We start from the raw sequence: 25,916 nt of genomic DNA on the forward strand, positions 1-25,916 counted from the left end.
AGATGTAGCATTGTCTTGCCAGTTGTACAATCGTGGGCGGCGAAATAATCCTTACCTAGCAGTGTTGAGGAAGGATGTGAGGGAGTGAAGGATCTGGCTTTATCCGAGGTAAAGGAAGTAGGTTAAAGGGAAACATTAATGATTGTAATCGAAGAGAAGAAAAGTAAAACATTTTTTAAAATGTTTGAGCGCTTGTTGTGCTTTTTCAAAGTTTTTAATTGAAGTCGTAAATTTAATAAATCTTCTGCTAACGCAATGAAGAAAATACAAACTAATTTATCCGTAAAAAAATAAAAAGTATTAACTGTTAAAATATTGGAATATTTAACAGTAACGTTTAAATAATACTTTTAAAGGTGCAAAAAAGTTACAGAAAATTTAATTCTAAACGAAGTTGGTTATAATAAAATTCCTGTCTTAAATCCAAAAACAAAGGAGTTATTAAAGTTTTTGTTCCGCACATTTTTTGATATTATTCAGCGGAAATTGGGCGAGCGAAAGAAAAATTGTATTCGAGAATTTATGTCACTATAAAAGAAGCAACTACAATAAAAATTCATTTTCCTTCGTGTGTATACTTTTTTTTAAGCATTTTTTATTTCATAGAGAAATTGGTTTGCATAGAAATTGTATTCAAAAGATATAAATTTAAAGTTGATGTGGGTACAAAAGAGTTTTACTTTATAATGGATTGATCGCCATTTTGGTGAGCTCCCAGGACAAAAACCATTTGAGAAAGTTAGTGGAGTGATGTAATGAAATTCGATCTGAGTAGAAGTGTATTTTTAATATTATTCTAGCCACTTAATCTATTAACGAATTCGAACTTATTGTGCCAAACTAATGACGATCAAAAGCTAGAAAAACATTCAATGATTTCAATTCGATTGAATTCACTAATTAATTGTCTCCTTTGTAATTCCATTCCAATTATCTGAATTTTTCATAGAATGCAACAGATAGTTCTTTTAAATTGCCTGTTACTAATGTTTTAATAAGTAATGTTTTTGAGGGAAGGTATTCAAGGCGCGACAACATCTGAGGTTATTGGCGCCCAGAGCTTTTTTAGTATACTGCCGGCTTAAGAAGCTCCTAGGAAGAGAAAAATGTAAGGGCCAACAGCTGGATTCGAACCCTGATCGCCACGTTGGAATCCAGTATTCGCTAATCACTACCCTTAATGGTTTTATTATTAAGTTTATTATTATTACTTCTGAGAATTAAATTATTTATTAAAAAATAAAAATGAGAATTTAAGTTATTTGGCTCAAAGAGAGAAAGGTCGAAAAACTTGTAGGAGCGCATGCTCTATCTGGCACCCTTCGTCCCTTCAACAAACCTGAGTCCTTGTCCCTGAAATCCTTCAGTCCCTTTACGGTACTCGGCTTAGTCGCGTATGAGGGATATCCACCCTTCTATTGTTTTACATGACGTAATAAAATCGCTTAAAAATAAAATTGTTATTGTATTCTCTGCGGAGGAATTTATTCTGACTATCAACTAGGGTGTTTACTGACTCCAGAATATTCAAGTAAGATTCTTTGATTATTATTTGTGTAAAAATAAACATTAAAAAACTTAAGCTGCTGTTTATATGAAATTAAATAGCTTTTTTCCTTAAAATTTAACATTATTCCACATCGATTAATATAAATATTTTATTATTTTATTTATTACCTAAAAAATTTCGGTGTGCTTTATATTAAATAGATTTTAAATAGATATTCTCTATTTTTTTCTCCTGTAATTACTTGGGTTTGATGATGCTTACGGAACAACTATATCTTATCTGTTTATTTATTATTATTATTTATTTATTCTTTTGAACAACATTTGCATAGAAATTCAAAGCAATTTGTTAGGATATAGAACGAAATCTATCACTTCAATGACATTTCATTTCCACAATTTGTAGGAAAAGATTCATTTTACTGATAGTAGTTATTCTATTAAACCAAAATTTTATTTTTTCGATTATTAGCCTCTCTAAAATATTTATAAAATAATGGTTAAATATTTGAAGAAAGAAAAAGACATTTTCTCCACAAGATATGTTCCCTTTGTTAGAGGGCTCTAGCAACCTTCAAGATACCTCGTGCATAGCTTATTTAGAATGTGTCTCGAGGAGTTTTCTCTAAAATTAGTGATGTCTATAGATCAATATCTTTTTTCAATATTTAATTTTTGTACAGCTTTTAGCAAAAAATTGTAGTTATGTATTTATTTTTTTTTTAATGTTCCATTGATTTAGATCAGACACCTTATTCAGTAATCGACTAGTAAAATAAGATGGTAAACTGTTAAAAACGAATAGTAAAATAGAAACAAACTTTTTCATATCTTGCTCAGATTTTATAAACTTCTAAGTTATTTTTATTTGTTGTAATATCTGACGCCGTGGATTAATTTCCCACGGATTTATATAATTCCAAAACAGTTTAATTTTAACAGTATGAATGACTTAGGAAACATATTATTAGATTAAATATTTAAAAAAACATCAAAGAAAAAGTATCTTTAATATTAATGAAATTTTGGTAGAGGGCAGATTTAATAATAACAAAGTATTGAGACCTCTTTCGTAAGCCTTAACGAGACATTATGCTGCTGGAAACATGCAATTCGTTAGCATAAACCTTTAGGGCATTTTCTAGCATTATCATCTATATTTATTTGTATTCATATTACAAATCTTTAAGTAATAAGTAAAACAATTAAAATGAATACAATTCTAAACTGTTCAAGATTTCTCAACTTACTATTTCAGTTTTTTACATTTTCATCCTAAACGATCAAACAGGTTTTCCTCTTAGTTAACAAAATTCATTTATTATCAAATCTCTCCTCTCCTAAAATTATGACTAATGTTTCAACTAACAGAAGAAAAACTTAAATAGAATTTTAGTAATTCAGTATCTAACTGGCAATACTCAAGCTTTAATGACAAACATATTTATATAATCCTATTCCGATCCCCGGGGAACAAGAAAGCTCTGATGATTTTCTTAAGAAAAAGCTGTTATTACAGTAGTTCAAAGTATGTCAAAAGGACACATTTTTAGTCGGCTATGGTAGATTGACTGAAAAGTTTCATCAATTTTGGTATTTATTAATGATGAATTGGCTCCCATCATACCATAAAGCAAGATTTTAAATAGTGAGAATGGAATTTTTGATTATCTCTTTGTATTTGAAGCTATAAGTGCCTTCAGAAACTACTCAGAAATCACATTTAGGACCACTTTTTTCTTGATATTTGTTATTTTTTTTTTTTTTTTTGGCGCATCGACGACTATGGTCATTAGCGTCCCTAGAGCTATGTTCTTTTCTCGGACTAGGATGGCACATGTCTCTCCACCCGATTAGCGTCCAACCAATGTCTCATCCAGTGAGGCAAGGCGGAGCCCCGGGTAATCCGACCTAGGTCCACACTTCCCTTCATAAGTTATCGGTCCAGCCGACAAGAGGGAGTGCGGGTACCTAGTGGTGCCATCCTTTTCTTACCCAACTCATTCGTCTTGTCTCTGTTTTTTTCACCACTAAAGGCTATTTGCATCTATTATTCTTTCCCAAACTATCCTAGCTATCTTTGGGGTGTAGTACTCTTATAAATATTCCTACATCCCTTAAAATATACTAAGCCTAGCTATATGTACAATATTTACACTCATTTATACCTACATTCTTCTTAATTAAAACATTCATGCTTATAAATACACTCTCGCTGATAAATACACTCACGCTGATCAATACTCTCACACGGATAAATACATTCACGCTTATAAATACACTCACGCTGATAAATACATCCATGCCAAAAATGCATTCATACCTCGTCCATCCAAAGGGGAGAGTACTCGATATTCCTCTCCCCTTTTGTTAAACTAACCTAACTAACCTAACCTAATCCTAAATCTTATGATAAAATCCAATTTTCTTCAAAAATGCAAATAGCCTTTTTTTATAAGAAGACCCTTCTTCTAGCACTGCACGCAAATCATCTGGCAGACCTGCTTGAACTCTATGATGACGCAGTGTCTGGCACTCTTCCAACACATGTGCTACAGTAAGCCTTTCATTGCACCATGAATATTTGTTAATGTTTCAAAAATTGTTATTATTTCTCACTTTACTGGCTGATTTATTTAAAAATATTCAAAACAATTAGATTTTCATAAACTTTAAAATACACAAAGACTTGTATACATACATTTACTGCGACTATTGGTAAAACGGCGTTGAAGTCGGGTTCGACTAATCGGTCTAATTTTTAACGCTTCCAACCCAAGCAGTAAAAAATTACTTCAGAAAGTTCTTAATGCTCCATTATTTGTCTTAAACTTCACTAGCTATGACGACCTCAAAATCCTTTCGATCATCGATCTTATCAAGATTCATTTCATCAAATTTCATTCCACAGCTTTTTCCAATCCTTAACTCTAAGACTTTTCCTCTTCCGCAATACCAGGAAAACATTAAAGGAGAGTGAAGAGAATGCAGCCTCACAATCTAACATAATCTTGTCGAGGCTGCAACGACACGGCCAGCAAATACAGGAGTGCCATTACTAGATGCCTTCTCAAAATAAACGTCCTAATATTTTGTAATCGTCATATTTACTTGTTACAACAATTGTTTCAATTCTAAATTTTAATCGAATATTTAAATAAAAAAAATTAAAAGCTCAGTTAGGTAAATGTTTTTATTTAGTAATTGATTTTGTCTGGAATCATTTTTTAATGAAATAAGAAAAGTATTTTTCAATTCGGGTTAAAAGAAAAATCTTAATCTGGCGGGGTGCTATTGGAATTCTAACTTGCAAAGCAGCTATCAATCGATATCTGAAACTTCCCTTTTCAAAATAACGTTCAAATTTTCTATCGTATTTATAGCTTTCCGGTGATTAAAAGAAAAGCTCGTTTATACATTAATGTGATATTTAATATAAACAAATGTAACTAACAAATCTGCAGCTGAATTTGAACTCGATTTCCTTCTATTGTGTTCATTGCAGACTGGATTCTTATTTAAACAGATATTGAACTTGCAATATTCATTAAACGTTAACTTTACTCAGTCCAATTGTTTTCTAGATAAGAACTACTTTAAAAGAAAGCTTTTACTGCAGTTAAAATGCATCAACAAATAAACTTTCCTGTGAAACTGTTTGGAACAAAAGTGGTAGAAATGTGCAGTTACTGTACGGAGTTTAAAGAAAGAAAACCGTTATTGTTATGTACGTTAAAAACAAACATTGCAGTATTCTGAGGGGTAAAAATACTTTGAGTTGAAGGATTTGTACCAGCATAACAGCTCCTGCAGTGTCACAATTGAATATATTGAATGGTATTATGAATATGGGTTTGTTTTTGCGTTGTTTTACAACTTATTAACTTAGTGAAATTATATTTACCGCAGCAAGAGAATGTACACTATTTTTTCTCGCAGTAGCCAGAGAAAGTAAAAGTTTGTAAAAACTCTGGTTCATCATTGGTTAGACCTTAAATTACAAGAGGATGTTCGTCTATGGCCAGAGTAAGTCTTCATTAAAAAAAGAAAACTTCTAATTGGTGCTCGATGTTTCGGGTTCCAGTGGTGCTCTTCATCATGAGCTTATGCATAATGAGCAATAAATTCAAAAATCATTACAAAAAAAAAAAATAGCTCATTAATTTTGACCTAAATGCTTAGAATGATCTCTAGGTAGATCTGTTTAATCAATCTTGTTATCATGGTTATTGTAAAAGGACTGCCCACTAAATGTAGGCTCTGTAATCGTTAGTTGGTTATTAAATTCAGCATTACTGAGTCTGAGTAGAAACTTTCCTTCAAAATAATACAAGCAATATTCTGGTTCTTTATTCATTATGGTAATTTTAATCCTTATCAGAAAAACATAAAGGTCTACCTTATCATTAAGGTTTATTGCAGAAGATTAATGTACTAAATGTTTAATTCCGTCTTCATATATTAAATTGTGTTACAGAATTTATTACGTTAGGATATAGCATTTTAGTAATAATAACTAATTATAAAGGTTCTTTGTAATTTAAAAAAAGGTGATAATAAATAAATGTGAATGAACAATTTCAAACTAAAAAGATAAAAAACATTAAATTTGAATAGATTACTTAGAGTTAATATCAAAAGGGTTTATTTCATTAGTAATTTAAACAAAGAAAGCTCATTAAATCAACAATACTAAGAAATCAATACAATTTCAGTTCATTAACGGTAGATAATTCGTGAAGGAGGAACTTAATAGAAGAATATTAGGCAAACAATGGAACATTCTTCTCTAAGATAACCATTCTTCTTTAAAGAAATCAAAATAAAGTAGAACGTCGAAATTTTATTAGGAGAGTGGTAGACGTTTTGTCTAAAATTAATTCTACAGTGTTCATAAGTTGGATGGCATAAATATACGTATATCTCTTTATGCGGGAATATATCATACACATTTTTTTTGTGGGAAGGCCCTAGAATATTAGGCATCTTAAACTTGATCCAGTTTTCTGATTTGACTTATTATTTTACCCGAAAGTTGCATGCTTACATGTTGTCGTGAGCACTACGCGAAATTACTTAGAGAAGTGTTAACTATAACCACAAACATGAATCTGTTGTTTGGTAAATATAAAAGAACACACAATGACGAATCTTCTCAACTATATTGTGGTGCTCGAAGTAATAATATTAATCAATGTGACAATTTATATATGTAGGTATAATAACACCTCAGCGTAAGCTGATTTAAATATTTAATTGTATCGTTTAAAGTATTAATAAATGGCTTTCATTTCATAATATCATCCACTTAATGTGTTTATAATTAATACGATAAAATCGCATTATTTATCCGGAAATAAAAATTCACACATACCTGCAAAAGACTGGGAATTGGATACATAAAAGACATTGGCTCATTGGATTAACTTCAGAGTCACGAGCCATATAAATGGTTATAGATTATTCGTGAGAAATATAAATTAATTTGCTCAGCAAATCAGTGTTAGGTGATTCCTGCACATAAAGACATTGATAAAATCCATGATTTCTTTCGGAATTGTCCTTCAGGAGCGGTACAATCTCCGCACCCTGGTTTCTTCGAGAAACTTCTGCTGAAGAAAGGCATACATTTTCTATAGACGAATAAAAAATAATATACTTTATAAAGATGTTTCTCGGACAGAATAAACAAGTACCTCATTAGACTTTTTCGTTAAAAGTGGTGCATCTTTTCTAAGAATTCATTTTGCGAGAGATGTAATCTTCTACAATTCAGTCTCAGAACGTCAGAGAAACTCTCTTCAGAAATCGGGAGGTATGGAGAGTATTTTTCTCTTGTGACTAACTTATTCAGAGAACCTTCAATTATCTTATTTAGAAATATTTCTGAGATAGTGGTTATAAGCGCCAACTTGAAAACGGGAGGTTTTCAATCAGGCCCTAGCGGTAATTTTTCTAATATTAGGCAATTATTAATAAGGCAATTAGATTCTTTATTTTACTTTTCAGCATTTCAACTCGATTTCTCACACCCCTTTAAAGTTAACTGCCCCACTCTTAATTGTTCAAAGTGGCTGAACTTTTCTCTGTAAATATTCAAATTGAGACCAAAAGTGAGCGTAAAAAAAATATTTTAGCCATTTTTTGAGGTTGTGTAAAAACAGCATTTCATTAGAAAGAAAAGTTGCGAGAATCAGATAGAAAGAAGGACTCTTAGTTATTCCGATGACAGTCATGAAATGAACCGATTTCTAATGCAGTATTTCTCGTATTTTCTACTTGCCAATGATCCGTTATTTATTTGCAGACTTTTTTGCGTAAAAGGGAAATCATTTAAAGTAATGAGCTACTAACAAAAATGTAAAAAAAAGTAAGTTATTGCTTTCGCCATCGTTCATTGGAAAGCGTTCTTTGTTACAAACCAGTTGTTCAAAATAACGTAAGAAAATAATTAAAAAAAATAAAATAGATGCATCAATCTACAGATTCATGTTGAGTTAGCAGAATCGATCTAAGTACGTAGACTGTTAATGTTATCGAGTTAGTTTTTTTTAAAGATTCCTAACATCATATTCAAACAACATTGTCTAGTTACTACATAGGGTATCCTGAATTTTGAGTTACTATTGAAAAATTAATGAAAAAATAAGGAATTCTCATCTGGTTTGACCGGAAAATCTTTAGGATTTCTGTTCAGTGTATCAAAAATTAAGGTAGTGGTGGAATGTATACACAGGGTGGCCCAAATTTCAAATTACGTCTGAAAATAGAATGGAAAAATAAGAAATTCTCTTCTAGATTTGATCAAATAAAGAGAAAGATTGCATAAAAATGAAGAAAGAAATCTCAACCTTTCTAGACAAACTAGAAGAGAATTCTTTATTTTTCCATTAATTTTACAGTCGTAAGTTAATATTCGGTGCACCCTGTGTGTATAATCCATCTTTGGATTAATTATTAATTCACGAATGGAAAAATCATATTCACTTGTTCAAAACTAGTCAAGTATTACTTATTTGTTCAATTATTTTGTAATGGTAGATCGAAATGCAGGCACAGGGTTGCTTCAATTTTGAGTTAAGATTGTAAAATTAATAGAAAAATAAGGAATTTTCCCCTAGTTTGATCGGAAATATAAAGATTTTTTTTTGTTGCGTTAATGGGCTCGATTCCCGGTCCAGGTCTTGGAATTTATTTAATGGTTAATGTGAGAAATTTACAGTAAAGTACATTTGCTACTTTGTCCATCCAGGACCCCTAATTTGATGGTTGGAAGCAATGTCCGCCTGAAAAAAATAGTCATTACTTCACTTTTACTTTACTTGTACGTGTATTCACTAATAGTGTTTTTAGCAAAATGAATATTGCAAACAGATTTACTGTCTAAATTGGTTTTGTTCTTACCTTGCGGACAGGAAATTCGCAACCACTTTCGCCTTTTTATATTTGTTCAACCAATTTTATGTCTTTAAAGATTGTGACGTTATCACATTCCATAAAAAGGCGAATCATTTTTTCTACGTATTTAATCGCTACAAATACTTCCCTTGTCCGTGTAATCGGAGTTCTTTTTGTCTCACAATTAACCTTCAAATCGTCAGGCGTCTCGATTTGGCAAGAACATGCACTTGGATCAGTAGATAATAAGGCTGATGCCTTCCCTTTGACATGCGGCTTCTGGAGCTTTTTAGTTGAAGTGGTAACATAAAACGGTTACAGTCAACATGCGACTTACAAGTTCATCTTAATAGCGTCTGCTAATCACGGCCAAGTGCACACCTCTAGTTAGTTCCGCAGGACGCGGGTCAAACTGAGCCGAGTATGAATATCGACTTAATCTGGCCTTATTACTTACTTTAAGGTATGATAGGGTAATAAAAATATATCTTCATAAGGAATTCCATCATAGGTGGGTGACTAGAGTTCGGTAGAAATCCTTTGCCAGTCATAATTTTCGGTAGGGTCATACATTATTGGATTAAACTGCTCCAACTCCCATTTGGAAGTCTCTCAAGACAATGTACGATTGTGCCATTTGGATCAATGCCCTAGCTATAATCTTGATTATAATTAAGTATCACAAGTCAGAAATATAGCCATTCAACTAGGGGACCTCCCTGGGGTGATGAACTCACTGAATGCTAATTTTGATGCTGAGAATAATAGTGGACTGTTACAGAAAATGCAAAATAAACTCCTGAGTTTAGATACTGAGAGCTGTGAATTCTGGTTATTCCTCAATTCACAGAAATATTTGTTACTTTGCTTTCTTAGAACCTCAATATTACTTCACATTAATTGTTAATATTAATAAATTAAGGATTACTAGCCAATTAAGAATAGCAAATAATAATTTAGACAGGCTATTAATAAATGGTGAAGTATATTACTTTTATAAGGAAGTGGTCTGTTAATTGTGCAAATATTTAATATTAAATTCTGTGAAACATCTCTTATTAGCATGCCCTATATTTTCCACAGCTTTCGATCTAAATTGTTGAAACAATATATTGTATCTGAAGAGCGCACATCAAATCTTGTTAATATCTTAACTTTTGATAATGTTGAAAAAATAAATAATGTTTACTTTAGAGATCTGTAGACTGCCATCACAATTAAATGAAAACGAACAATATTTTCAATGTTAATAATTAATATTATGTAAAGTTGAAGAACTCTGTCTCCATTAATTAGTAATTTTCTTTTGTTTTCTTTTTTTTTTTTGTGTAATACGCGAAACTTAGAGAGTTTAGTTTAAATTTATTTTTCTTTCATGTTACTTATTATTTTGTAACTACAACTATAATTATTTTACAAAATACTGAGAATGTCAACTCCATGCTAATAGATGTATTTCTTGTAACAATAAATAAATATAATATCCATCGTAGGTGGGTCCAATATCTTTGGAGACGTTGACATCATTTTATAGCACAATTCAAGTTTGCGATGTATAGTCCATAGAACGCAAAAACGATTGGCGGTGGTAGAAGTAAAAAAAGGAGTCTATTCTAACTAGAACACAGTAAGCTTTTTTATTCACATACCTAAAGGCTGTGCGCAGTCTTTCAGGAAGGGAAGGAAATGGCTGCCCCAAAATTTGCTATCACAGCAAGTTCTTTGACATGTTGAGATGAGCAAAAAGTGGCTAAAAATCCTTTATCTCAAAGACTTTCTTCGGGTACCTTTGGTACCCATATTAAATTTCAAAACATAAATATTACATACAAGATTAATAAGCCAGTTTGACCGTTCCATTATCCCTTCATTCTTCTACGATATTGGGTTATCTTCACTATCTTCTGCTATAAGTGCAGTACGTATGGTTGCGGCCGGAGTTTTAATTAACTAAATCGCAGTAGCGAAATGTAAAATTTTCAGAGCCAAATATTTAATGCATTAATTCCCATAACATAATACTATTCTTTAATTTATATCTTAAGCAGGTGTTTTTATGATTGAACCCTGTTTCAACAAGAATTCTGCATAATGTAGTAAAGGTAGTATCTTTCGATTACATTAGTTTAGAAGAGATTGTTGCTTAAAATTATAACTTCCAGAATTGCTGTTAGTTGTGTTAAGCTTTTACGAAATATTTTAATTACTTTTTCTTTGAATGATTTTTTTTTTTCTTGAATTTCAAATTCGTGTTTGAAACTAAATTTGGAAATATACTTATATAATTTTTGAAACATGTATTTGGTCTTCGATTCGTTAATTTGAAGGCCCATTTTACATCCAGCTTTTTATTATTAGGTTTCGTAATCTTAAGTGGTTCAGTTATGTGAGTGATTGGCCCACAGTAACCTAGTTTGATAGAGGGGCTGCCTCCTCAAGGCTATCAAACTAGCCTTTCTTGCTTAGGGACGGTAACCCTAAGGTGTTTTCTGTTTATGACCTTATCTGTGTATGTTGTGTTAGTGTATTGTGTACTGTTCTGGTGTGTGTGCATGGTGTACTGAGCTATGTGACACGTGGGGGCGCTGCTCCCCAAGTAACTGCATGCAACAGTTACCGCTTGCAGGAGCAGAAAATGAGAGCAAAAAGATGGGCCTTCAAATTAACGAATCGAAGACCAAATACATGAGCATAAGATCAAATGATAACTCTTCCAGTTTCACTACCCAGAATCATACATTCCAACGCGTCAGAAGCCTCACCTATTTAGGATCGGAATTGAATGATCACAACAAGATATCGAACGAGGTGAACAAAAGAATTATGTCAGCCAACCGTGCATTCTATGCGAACACAAAATTGTTTATGACCTCCAACTTGTCGAGGACTACAAAGACAAGATTGAATAAGACGCTAATTAGGCCAGTGTTGACATATGGCGCGGAAACGTGGAATCTGACTGCGGCAACGGATACCAGCTTAAAGATATTCGATCGTAAAATTCTCCGAAAGATATACGGCCCAGTTTATGATAGTGATAATGGCAACTGGAGAATCAGAACGAACAGGGAGCTCTAAGCGTTATATAACGATATTTGCGTTACTAAGTTTTATAAATGTCCGTCGCATCGAATGGCTTGGTCATGTGGAAAGAATGCCAGATAACCGTATACCACGCAGACAACTGCAAGACACGGTTTTCGGAAAAAGGAGAATTGGGCGCCCACGTAGACGCTGGGCGTAACCGGCTGGAAAGGAAAAGCTAAGGACAGAGAAACATGGAATGATATTATTAAGGAAGCCAAGGCCCACCCCGGGCTGTAGAGCTGTATAGTAAGTAAGTAAGTAAGTAATTTTTTAAACATTTATGACTTTTTAGTTCAGTTTTCTCGATGGCACCTTTTATATAAAGAGAGCGAGATCGACAGGAAAGAAGCTAAGCGATAACCGAAGTACTCTAAAGGTTTTTCTTTAACGAAGTTAATTTTAGAAATTGTTAAAAATATGTGCAAATTGTGGGAGAGAAATTCTGGCAAAACAATTCTTGGTGACGTATGTTTTTGAGATCCCCTCCAGCACTGCTGTTCTGCTTTTATTAAGTCACTTCTCACAAGAAGGAATTAATTTAAATCTGCTATTGGATTATTTCATCCATCTCTTTGCTTATTTAAAAGAGGTAAATATGTAATATCAGTGACTGCTGAGACAAAAATCTTTAATTATTGTATATTATCCGAAATTGTGCACTTAGCCATTATTAAGTAGATTCCTCTCCCCCCTCCATAGAGTTCTAACCAAGAATATTCATTTCGAGAAACTGCATTCAAAGGAGTTGTTTTTAACGGAATTCTGACCTATCGTACTTTTTCTATGTTTCCTTTATCCTTAACATTAAAAAATGCCTTGAAAAAAGATTACATTGAATCAAAAAATATAAAAAGCAATTTTCGTGTAGCTTGAACGTTCCTCGATAAACCACATGAAAACAAACTGAACCTATATTACTCTGAATGTAAAATAGTAAAATTTAAAATGTTTCAAAATAAATGATGAATAAATCGTTACAAGATTTTATAATTTTAATTGAGTTAAGATTAAGCTTTTTTTAAAAAAAAGAAACTGAAGGTTTAAAGGATTATTGCATTTTCTTTGAAAGTAATTTCTTTCATTTGGCATTTCCAATTTAATTCCTCTTCTGGATCCACGCTTTCCTTGATTCCATTTTGTATTCTGTACGTACGTTTAATTCTGAAACTTTAATATAACTAACCTACTGTCCTCGCCTGATTCTTTAGAAAGAATCTCATTAAATGTTTAACAAGTATTTTGTTTTGTTTAATTCTATTATTGTTTCAGTTACGATAAAAAACAAAAATATAAAAATTTCATATAATTTATTCATTTCTGCTTCAAGAAGTAAAATTTATTAAAAATTTGTATTTTTAACTAAATTCTCTTCTGCCGTTGATTTTTTAAGAGAAAATTTTTACACTTTTTGTGCACATATAAAAAAGTTTCTAATCGATTTCGTAACATTTGTACTTACTAACTAATTTAGGATTCAAACATTTTAGATTATCTCCCTTTTATACACCCTCTGAGCGATTATTTCCAAAGAACCTCAGAGGATGCTTCTGGTGAAGCTCAATCACAAGAATTTAGCATGATTAGAATTATTCTCCTTATCGGTAGCTGTAAGAGAAAGTAAAATCTCACTTAAAACTTAATTTAATGAAAACAATGTTCGTTCAAATGCAAAAAGTTTAATTTGATTGGAAAAAGATTTGATTATTTTAATCTAATATTCGATTCAGTTTTAAGTTCATTAAACTAAATAACATTATTTTTGACAAATTAAGTAATAATTGCACATTACATATATAAAGTGAAATGTTGCTTATGTAAGTATAATATTTACATAAAACAAGAAAAGGTTATGTTTTTTAGTGGACTGATGAATTATTCTTTGAAAAAAAGGTTTGCTTTAAATATTTATTTATTTCAAACAAGGAGAAACAATGAATGGAAGTGACGTAGGGTTTGAAAGAGCTGGGCACTTGTCCAACTCTGCTCCAGTACTGTTAATAGTGTTTGTCTCTTTGTTCACTCTCTTTGTTTGAACACTGCCCACTTCGGCATTCTCATTGAACTGACCTTGGAGTGGAGTGTGTGCAAAGATAATTCAATGTTCTCCGTGAACATCTTAGAAAACTGACAATATCAACTTTTTATAATCAGAGTATTAGTTTTCTGCATTGTCTGTTTAGTGCTTACAACATGGTGCATCAGTAATGCATTAATACAGCTGTTACAGCAGCATTGTTTTTCTAACAATGGGAAAAAGCTGAAAATTTGTTTCTTTTTAGACCGCAGAAACCATCAATAATGCAGTTTTGTATACCCATGCCAGGTAACCTGGCATCCAGTGGGTTAATGACGAGACCGTTTAAAGGCCAAAAGGATGGTTTAAAGATCGGTCTAAAGGGCCTTATGGTTCGGGAGTCGTTAAGTTTAGAATGAAACTGGAGAACAGTAGTTGAACTACGTTCACTTGGCTACTCTACAGTTTACCAGGTTGAAATCTATGCAACAAAGTTTTGTGCTGAAAAGAACCTGAGAAGGGGCCATAAGGATAAAGGAGAGTATCATCTTCTCAAACTACTAAGCTGCGCTAATAGCGCAAACAGATTGTATAACAACTTCATCTCTCGTTTGGAAAATTGAAGGAAGTCACTGTGGTGTCTTACTCCTATTCCATTCGTTCGCCTAAATTGCATTACAAAGAGTACCATATCAAGCAATGGTTTTGGAAGGAGCACAAAATAAATCGGGAAGGTCATTTCAGGAATTAAATCCAAAGAAACGGTTATGTCTAATCTGTACAAATTTAGGACTGAAGAAACCCTGAAGTAAGGTATGAACCAGACCAATCTAACAAGCCATAAAAGGCTCAGAAAACAGCTACACAAGATGGTGTTATTCAACCAGGAACACTAGACTCTGACAGGTCGAGTAGTTTTATAGCTTGTCATATCCAGTAAAATTGCCTTTGTTGCGTTAGGAGGTTTGTATCTCTCTGTTTAGAGTATATCATTTTAGAGAGAGAAAGATCACGGATTCGAATCCAGCCCCTAGATTTTCTTTTCCTAGGAGCTTCTTACTGCTCACTGTTCGGTGATAGACAGGGTTGTGTATCCGGAGGCCGGCAGTGCTCCGGGCACAATAATCTCAGATGCTGACGCGTCTTAAATATAGCGGTGAGAAAATAATAGCTTTAATGGCCACAGCTAATAATGGGTCATAAAGTAGTAATAATAATAAATAATTATAATAATTTTTTTTTTTTTTAATCATTTATTTAGTTACAATCAACGCATTGCGTTATAAGCAACAATGATAACAATAAATAACAATAAAAGAGTGGAGAAGTTACCCAGCGGTAACACTCCAAAAACATTTTACTTTCTACTGACTCTCTTCATCAGAGAAGAGATCGCGAGGCCACTGTCTTTTAAGACATCTAGAAGTGTTGTCTGGAAATGTTCTTGAAGATAGATGTTGTACCAGTGGATTGTGATGTGTTTGAATGTTAAGATGGAAATTTCTGTAACGTGTTTTTGCAACTTGTGTGACGAAAGGAATGTTCAAGTCTGTGTGAATAGTTTGATTGGTGACGTAGAAAGGAGCGTTTACTATAGAGCGAAGAATTTTAGATTGCAAGGACTGGATCCTTTGCAGATTTGAGCGTTTGGTTGAACCCCACAGTTCGATGCCATAAGCCCAGACTGGCTTTAGTATACTTACATATATAAGTCTTTTGTTGTCCAGAGTGAGTTTTGATCTGTTGTCGAGTAGTCTTTTCAGTTGTCGGAAGCGTCTGTTGAGTTCTGTTCTCTTAAGTCGAGTATGAGGGTTCCATGTGAGTCTTCTGTCAAGGTAAAGCCCAAGGTAGCGGACTACGTTGACAGCTGGTAAAGGAATAAGATTGTAAAAGACAGGAGGAAGAGTGATGCGTCGAAGAGTGAAGGTAATATTTTGAGATTTAGTTTCGTTCAGTTTGATAGCCCATTTTTTGAACCAATTTTCTAAGGAGGTGAGGTGAGACTGAAGGTTTCTATGAGCTATTATTGGGTCTTTGTCAGTAGATAAGATGGCAGTATCGTCGGCATAGGTGAGAAGAGTAGTTTGAGGATGAGTAGGTATGTCTGAGGAGTAGATTGTGTACAGAATGGGGCCTAGTATGCTGCCTTGCGGAACTCCAGCGTCAGCATGGCTGAATGGAGAAAGAATAGTTCCTACCTTCACTCTAAAATGTCTGTCAGTCAAGTAAGATTTCAAAATGAGGAAATAGGTGTCTGGAAGGATGGTCTTGAGCTTCCAGAGAAGTCCAGTGTGCCACACCCGATCGAAAGCCTGCTTCACATCAAGGAACACCCCAGAACAACACTCCTTCTTCTCAAGGGAATTATAATAATAAAAAAATAATTAGAAGCATCTTATTCACAAGAATCACTTATTTCTTTATTTCGAACACATCTCAGGAGTTTTGGGTTCTTTTCATATTTTAACTATTTTGATAAAAGGAAGTTCATTTTCGTACAGATTCACTTGGTTTGAGAAGTTTTAGAGTTTTAATGCTTGAACTTTTCATATCTATTTTGATAAAGAGTGTTACTTTCTTGGAGATGCTGTATTAATAAGAAGTAAATTTTCTTTAAAAACTTTTACATGAATAGCGAATGAAAGAAAACAGATTTTATTATCTGAAAACTTAACACTTTATCTTGTACTTAATATTTATTAAAAGCTCGTTTTTCTTAAAAATAATCTGGAAGGTAAATTAAAATGAATAATGAGCCAGAATTGAAGGAAATGGGCTATGGAAAGAAATTTGTGAATACGTAAGAGTCAGAACCTAATCACTCAGATCACTGCATTTATCCATTCATTCCTGGTGATTTCTTTCTCATTTGATTATTATTTTTTTTGTAATTCCTGAGAATGTACATTTTTACTTCTTATTTTCTCTTTAAGTATGAACTCCCAAGCTTTTAATTGGGGCCAATTACGGAATATCTGGCGAGGACTTTACGAAGAAGGGTGTACCAGGGAGATTATACCTGACTACCGGATCTCCTCTCTTTCTATACCTATTAGAACTTTCCAGGGATGCTGCGTTTGTTTTGATCCAGGGCAGCCAACTTTATCTTAGAGGAACCTAGATTCCTCCTGGCAAAAAAATTCTTTAGAAGATTTAGGGAAAGCAATGGAAGAAATAGGTATTCCTTACTGCTTTATCCATCTCTATTCTTCTAGGTTTCATGAGTTGATGTTAAAGTTGTTAGAGTGCGGTGTTTAATTGTAAGGGAGAGGGGCTGCAGGTTCTCACCTGATGCTAGAACATAGACATAGTGAAAGGTCGCAGAGCGAGAAGTCGCCCATCAGGATGACTCTCGCTCAAAGCCGAAAAGTGCTCGTCAAAAAAGGAAGAAAGATGTACCAGGTGTGGCTATTAATTAACGAGACTATTGCTATAAAACATTTTATTGTATTTTAAATTTATACATAATTATCACCTTCAATATACACCTCTCCTCTATCCCTACAACGCTTCATGCGAATTTACCATTGTTCGAAACCGTACTGGAAGTAATTTTCTGTGAGCTCCTGATTGACGCGTGCCGCTTTTTCTTTCATACTTCAACGGACCGAAATCGTGTTCCTTTTAATGCAGATTTGACTTTGCGGAACTGATAAAAGTCACATGGGACCAGGTCAGGCGAATAAAGCGGATGGCCTAAAACTGGGATGTTGTACTTGGCTAGAAACGTCTTGACGGACAATGCAGTATGAGCCGGAGAACCCATGACTTGTTCTTCCACAAAGCGGGTCGTTTTTTTCCTTACTCTTTCACGGAGTTGAGCAAGCACCTCACGGTAGTAATGTTGATTAATTATAATCGATATTTTCAACCGTTTTGGACGTAGGTGGGCGACCCGGGCGGACATCATCTCCGACGTCTTCTCGGCCATCTTGGAAACGCTTGAACCATTCAAAAACTCGCGCACGTGATTAAAATTTAACGCCATATACTTCTTTTAATAAAAGATAAGTTTCAGGAGCGGTTTTACCAAGTATCATGTGAAATTTCACGACAATTCGTTGCTCTACTAAATGTGTAGTATCATGTTTTCGGCAAAACAAAACTCTTACCCAAACGTCGGTTCCGGTCAGACAGAATTCTCTACAAACACCTGAGGCGCTGCAATCGAAAGAGAAGGCATTACGCTGCACAGCTGTCGGCTATTAGGATTTGGCGCATGCATAGTTCTTCTGTAGCAGCATTAGTCTCGTTATTTAATAGCCACTCCTCGTATTATTAATAATAACGTCAGTAAACATAAATGATTGTTATTTGAGCATGTTAGAGATCTATGAGTTTGTGTGTTAATAAATTAGTTAAATTTCAACGCTAATTACCGGCTAAAAAAGCCGGAGTGGGGAGACAATCAAGATTAATTAATTTAAGGGGTGAGATAGAAAGATGGAGATTACCAATTAGAATTCATGATGAAAAGTCTCATGTTTATCAAAATTGTTATTGTATGTGTTTAGAAACCTCGCACGTTATTGTAGCAGTTACAAACAATTGTTTTGGACTTCAAACTGGTAAAGTTATTTTAAATAAACAAGACTACCTGTCATTAGCATACCTGTTCAATGTGCTACAAAACTGTTTTATTAGTGAGCGTTTATGTTCATAAACCGTATCCACGCAATTATTTGCAAGAAAGTTTCATAATTTGATGAGGAACAATAATAAGAACAAACTATGCCAACTTGGTTTTTGGTTAGTCATGGTTGTTTTGTTTGAACCCCTGTCCAATCAGAAATGAGTAGACAGTTTAACTTTTGTTGTAAATTTTCGTGTCCTCAAACTTCGATACTACAAGGTGTGGCAATTAAGTAACGAGACTATTGCTGTAAAACATTTTATTTTAAATTTATACATATTTAGTTATTATCACCTTCAATGTACACCCCTCCCCTATTCCTAAAACGCTCCATGAGAATTTATCATTGTTCGAAACAGTGCTGGAAGTCTTTTTCTGTCAGCTCCTGCATGACGCGTGCCGCTTTTACTTTCACAGCTTCAACGGTCCGAAATCGTGTTCCTTTTAATGCAGATTTGACTTCGAGGAACAGGTAAAAGTCACATGGGGCCAGGTCAGGCGAATAAGGCGGTTGGCCTAAAACTGGGATGTTGGACTTGGCTAGAAACGTCTTGACAGACAATGCAGTGTGAGCCGGTGCGTTGACTTGATGGAGAACACATGAATTGTTCTTCCACAAATCGGGTCGTTTTTTCCTTACTCTTTCACGGTGTTGAGCAAGCACCTCACGGTAGTAATGTTGAATTAATTATAATCGATATTTTCATCCGTTTTGGACGTGGAAGGGCGACCCGGGCGGTCATCATCTCCGACGTCTTCTCGGCCACCTTTGGGAACGCTTGAATCACTCAAAAAATTCGCGCACGTGATTAATATTCATCGCCATAAACTTCTTTTAATAGAAGATAAGTTTCAGTAGCGATTTTACCAAGTTTCATGTGAAATTTCATGACAATTCCTTGCTCTACTACATGTGTAGAATCATGTATTCCGCAAAACGAAACTAAAACCTCTTACACAAACGACGGTTCCGGTCAGATAGATTTCTCTACAAACACGTGAGACACTGCAGTCGAAAGAGAAGGCTTTGCGCTGCACAGCTGTCGGTCGTTAGGATTTGGCGTATGCGTAGTTCTTCTGTAGCAGCATCAGTCTCGTTATTTAATAGCCACACCTTGTATCTCATGTCCCGTTCTCCCTGTATCATATTAAACTAGTTAAGAGATCTGGCTTGTCAAATAGAATATTAAGTAAATGTGGAAAAATGTAAATATGTAACACAAAAATGAAATCGCTCGCCGAAACAACCCACCATGAACACTATCTTGGTCTATACATATAGATAAGAGACTTCATGGTTCAAACGTCAGAATACAAAAAAATAAAAAAAATAAAAAAAAAATAATAAAAAGAAAAAGAAAAGATAACCTTCTTCACTCGGTAGTTCGCTCTTAATTGTTATCCTTGCAATAAAATAGTTATGTAAATTTTCTAAGACGTTCCAAAACCGGATTTCAAACCTTTAACCTTAAAATCCTCCGCCATATCGTTAGTTGTTTATGTATTTAATTCTATATAACACCCTACATTACTTCAGCTTCTAGAGACTTTCTCCTCATCGTGGTGGAACGAACAGAATTGAATATCACAGATATAGTTTTTGACTGAATTTTATTGAAAACTCCTTGGGGGAATAACAGAATGTAAAAATAGGAATTTATTTTATTTACGTCCAAAAACCATCCCATCCCAGAGCAATGCCCTAGGAAGTCAACTTTCATGAAGTAATAAATTCTATATTGTGGATCTAACCATATTTCCAATAATAAATTATGTTAATGATCCATCTTAAATAAAAAAATTTATGGATTAATAAATTTTAAGTTTAGGGTTTGGTTGGAGAGTTTGATGTTGTGGTCTTTTTTTAAAACATGTTAACAGACAAAATTTAGGTCAATTAAGAAAGAAGTGAAGATGACAATTTTCGATAGATTCAACTATTTCTGCACCCTAAAATAATTCAAAGCGGCAATCAGAAAGAATAACTACCTAATTACAGTATGCAGTTTGTAGAATATATAATTTTATTTAACGCTTTGTGTGAGCTGAATTTACATATTTATAAATGATAATATCTAAAAATTTAGAAGGATAGTCGTAAGTTATAGATATTTATTCGAACCGCTAAATTATCCCATTGTAAACAAGCTTTACAATAAACAATCCAAGATCCTTCGATTCATCGTAAAGCCCAGATAAACAGCAACATGACTGACTGAAATGACCTCAACATTCCATTATCACTACAATAAATTCTATTCAACAAACCCACCTTAAACAAAACCCAATCCTTGACCAACAAATCTATCGTTTGCATTATCTTCCTACAATACTCGAACTGGTTGAGATGCTTTGTGCATAGTGAATGGCTGTTGTAGCCTATCTTTCTGGTTGACCACCATTCATTATATATTCTACGTTGAGCTACTAGCAAACGCTCCATAGCAAAGTCTACATAGAGCTTCTATGTAGACCAACAACGAACGAAAGACATCTGCATCTTACAATCTTCCTCTCAACATCAAAACGACGAGCGAGTGCCTGATGGCATCGTAATCATTACCCAAAAAAACTTACGGTTGACTTTAAGAATAGAGACCTAGGAGGCGTGGCCTATTTATTTGGAGCGCGCAGGCGCAGTAACGTAAAAAGGAATTAGTAGTTTGGGCTAATCTATAGAATAGCGCCCCGGGGGCGTGGCCTGTTTATTTTTAGGGGGTGGGAAGTACAGCGCACCTACCGGTGAAAATGTAAACTACTTCCCGCGAATGAACTGTTTCGGATTGTGCGAATTTCGTAACGCTTATGTTTCGCACGCATGCGCAGTACACTTACTGCCTAGCAACTGCTTCCTGTTTAATGTATTAATAGTTCCCGCGAGTGCTCTGTATGTGACCTGAGGTGCCGTTTTTTTGTAACTTTATGAGTATGAGCGTTTTAAATTTGCAGTTTTTTTTTAAATTAAAGCATGAGTGTAGTGTGAATGAGGTTGGAGTTCGACAGGTACGAGTATACCCTCCTCAGGAAAAGGACTCCACAGAATAAGGTAAGTTTCTTTTGTGTTGTTCTGTGTAATTATTGTAATGAATCTTGTGACACAAATAAAAAAATTGAGGGTGATTAGGTAGGTTAGGAGGGGGGTATGGGGGGCGAAGCCCCCCATTAAGAAAAAATCAGGGGGTGTGGGGGGCGAAGCTCCCCATTAAGAAATAAAGAAATAATTCGAAGTGATTCTGATTCGCTGTCACCATATAATCCGCTAGATTTAAGTGTAAATATAAAATAAAGAAATAGTTTTATATTTATATTTGAATATGGCGGGTTCTGTAGTAACAGCGAATCAGAATCACTTCGAATTAGGCCACGCCTCTGGGGTGCTATTCTAAAGATTTACCGTAGTTTGTTTTTAGTGCAGTTTTTGATCTTAGTATATTTTTGAAGTATATTACTGGTAAGTTATTTTTGTTTTTCTTCGTTAGAATAACTGTTAGGATACAGTCTGAGTCTCAATACGGGATTTTTGAGGAGTTTACAATCTTATCCGAATTTATCTCTGTCCCAGCTGATGTTTTTTAAATTCACTATAAATACCACTCTCATGAATGACCTTGCTTCTGTTCGAAACTTTTTTCAGGAAAATTAACCAGATGCGTTAGAAAGTTTGACTCTCAAATTTGCGTGGGATCAGTAGAGATCACAATTTAATGGAAAAAAATAAGAAATAAAAAATACATTTAGAGATCTTATAAAATAATAAAAATTTTAAAACATTATAATGGCACTTTTTACGTGAAAACACTCCAATTAAAATGATAATTTTTTAATATTTTGCACATGCAATATAAAAAAAGAATTAACATTTTAAACACATGTTATGATTACATTAATGCAGAATATATTATTATTAATTTCTTCACGGCACTTTTTTTAAAGATTAACACCATATGTAATTTACATATGCAGTTACCAAATTATCTGTATTAGTTATTATGTTTTGAATCCTCTTGTTAAAGACATCCTCCGCTACTTTTTTGATTGTGTTCCACTTCTAGAAGCCACTGGCTCTTCTTCGCCAAGATGTAGTCTTATTTTCTCTTTCTTGAAATTGTACAATTTTCTATCCTAAACTTAGTGTGATTATTTGTTAATAAAATTGCCTTCCTGTTTTGCCTCTTCCCCAATCATAACTTACAAAGGAATCGAACCCACTAGTATTTGTCTTTTGAAAAATATTTACCAAAGTAAAACTGTACAACCTACATACATACACTGATTCAAACAAGAAAAATAAGAAGAAAAACACGTAATTCTTTCCTCCTTTTAACTCGAAAAGTAAGTTATTAAAGTTACGTGGTGAGGTTAATCAGGTTAATTAGGATGGTTAATCAGTAGATCAAGAACGATGCAAGCCTGAAATATGCACTAGTCTACAATTTTATCTTGAATTAAGAAGGTAGCAGAGGCAATTTGAAGGAGGTGAGAATATCACTTAGTGTAACAGTAGAAATAAAAGGTACAGGCGCCATATTGACCCACGAGACCAATTAGGGCGATCCTGGAGGAATACAAGAAGGCCTCTCTAAGACGTTATTACACTGAATTGAATTCCGATATTGCCTATGCATTAATGAGAATCAAACTTGTTACTAAAATACTGAGTTCAGAGAAAATCATTCGTACGAATGTGTGATATCTAGGCATCTGTGTATTGTCTACTCATTCAAAAGATCGATCTCTTTTGTTTGAAAATCTTTCAATGAAAATCGAACCTTCGGATCGCCATTTACCGCTAAAGAAGCTCTATAACTTTTATTAAAATGAAGCCATTCCTGATCCTCTCTACTCTAAGTTCGCGAGCTATTCGCGCTACTCTAATAATCTATTAAAAGTGTGAGCAACCAGAATTTTTCTCATGAACCTTCGCTGCTTCACAGCAGAAGTTGATAACAAATATTCTTTATCAACTTTGGATACTTAATTTGACAAAATAATTAAATTAAAAATAAAATGAAACACATCGTTGTCACTTTTAAATAAATAAAAAATGCTACAGCCACCTCCTCCGTTTTAAATGTTTTCCATCACTCGTTGTTCTTCATTGCAGTTTTATTAAAAAGGTTTCTTAAGCTTGATTGGCATTTGAATTGATTCAAGTAAATCCACATTGACAAGCCGAAAATGGCAAAAAAAGAGGAGAAAATCGACAACCCTTCTATGGTGACCAATTTCCCATTTCATGATCCAGCAACGGTCTGTCGCTTCTTATTCAAGATACTGACACTAATCTCCAATCCTTTATTCCTTTTTCCAGCTCTTCAGAAAATTTCTTTCCTTTGGAAAAGCCATTCTTGAAAAGTTTTATATCTTCAGCAAAATAATTGCTTTTGGATAAAATTAATGATACCTTCCATGAAAGTCTTTTTTATTCTTACCTTAAACTGCAAAAGAGATTAATGACAATATTTTGCCATGTTTAAGTTTTAAAGATTCTATAATTACAAAATTTGAATGCACTTGAATTCCTGGAAGTTGCAAATCGCAGCCACGTAACTCGGTGTTTGGAGGACTTAATGTGGTACACGGATGGCTCCAAGACCGAGGAGGGTGTAGGAGCGGGAGTGTACGGCGCTAAACCGAAATTATAACTTTACGGTTAGCCTAGGCAAACTAGCTACAGTCTTTCAGGCGGAGCTAGCTGCAATTAGGTTTTGTGCTGCCGAGATTATTAGGTGAGGAATAATTAAGTATAGGATCGTGATTTTCTCGGACAGCCAGGCTGCTCTAAGAGCCATTGGTTCCTACCAGGTCAACTCAAGGCTGTATGGGCAGAAATCAGTGGCCAAAATAAGTTTTTCTGTGTAGGTACCCAATCATTCAGGCTATAAAGAAACCGATGTAGCAGATTTGCTGGTCTTTGAAGGCGCTGCGGGAGACTTCGTTGGCCCGGAGCCCTATTTTGGGGTTTCCACATGTCTTAAGAGTGCGGCCATTAAATTATGGGTGCAGAGGAAGTCTCTGGAGTGGTGGTTGAGCAGAGACAGTTCATTAGGGGCTACTCGTCAAAGATGACTGCAGCTTTAATCCGTCAAGTCCGTGTGGCTACTAGAATAATTGTAAGCCCATTAACTAGCCACTGCAGGCTCAGGAAGCACATGCATCGCATGGGCCTGGTAGATGATAGCCTATGTAGGTTCTGTCAGGAAGAGGAGGAAATGGCACTGCACGTATTGTGTCAGTGCGAGGGACTTGTTTGGCTAAGGGTGTTACTTCTCTGCGAGGAAAAACCAAGGCCTGAGAGCTTTATCCAGGAGCGCTCTCCAGAATTAAGAGTCTGAAGAACGGGTCTGGAGAGTGAACTCTAGAGTGAGGGGAGCCACAATAGATCCAAAGGGGTCGCAGTGGCGTAGGCCTTCGGACCCCCTTTTAGAATCTTATCTTAACTCAGTGTTTTATTGTTCTTGTTGCGGATGTGTTTGATGACGTGTTTTATGTGTGCTCTTTTATTTCTTCATTTTACTCTCAAATTGCAAATGAAATTTTTAAATTAAACTTTGTAAATTTTTAAAGTTTTTTCTCTTGTAAGTCCTCAGTACATTCCAAGGACATTAAAGAAAATAACAATTAGTTCTCTAGACAATTATAAAATTTAAAAATTTGAATTTTTTTCATTCTGACATTGCGGTGGGAACATGGAGATCTTTTCAGGGATCTGTCCTCGAGAAAGAAGTATTAATCAGCTTATATCCCTATTCATTTATTATTTAATTTTTTTTTTTAAGGCGCGTCAACATCATTGGTCATTGGTAGCTTTTTCAATGGACTGCAGGCGTTCGGGCAGTGTTCTCTCGTTACAGTGAGCTATAAAATGCTTCTAGAAAAGAAAATCTAAGGATTTAAACCTGGTATCTCTATGCTGCAATCCAGCATACGCTAACAACTGGACTAATCAATTTACTATCAATTTATTATTTCCGGATTTACATCATGAAAAATAAAAGTAATAAAAAATCAGAGATGAAATTTAAAAATCTTTGTTGTTACGCCGAAGCACGCATGTTTATTGTTTTCCCAACTAATTTCGGACATTCAGCCATCAACAGTTTGGTGAACAGATTTCGACTTCACTTCAAGAAATACAAAGCAAAAGTTAAGAGGAAACTGAAAATGATGTTAAAAATAGCTAACATCCTCTATTCAAAAATTTTCTAAATGTAAAAGCTCTAATGTAAACTAAGCCAATCAGTTTTAATAAAAATTGAACAAAATCTGCTGTTT

General features: G+C 34.2%; 1 protein-coding gene across 4 annotated transcripts in view; it reads left to right on the forward strand.

Moving 5' to 3' along the window:
* Positions 1–1,381: 1,381 nt before the first annotated feature.
* The window catches only part of Nmdar2 (glutamate ionotropic receptor NMDA type subunit 2), a 691,809-nt gene continuing 667,274 nt past the window's right edge, over positions 1,382–25,916 (forward strand). For all 4 annotated transcript variants that reach the window (XM_074142002.1, XM_074142021.1, XM_074142012.1 and 1 more), the window contains exon 1: positions 1,382–1,531. The gene's annotated coding sequence lies outside the window, so the exon portion shown is untranslated. The remainder of the gene's footprint in view (positions 1,532–25,916) is intronic.

This window comes from Rhodnius prolixus, unplaced genomic scaffold, assembly GCF_049639745.1.
Source record: "Rhodnius prolixus isolate KJV_2025 unplaced genomic scaffold, Rpr scaffold_1, whole genome shotgun sequence".
Lineage (NCBI taxonomy): Eukaryota > Metazoa > Arthropoda > Insecta > Hemiptera > Reduviidae > Rhodnius > Rhodnius prolixus.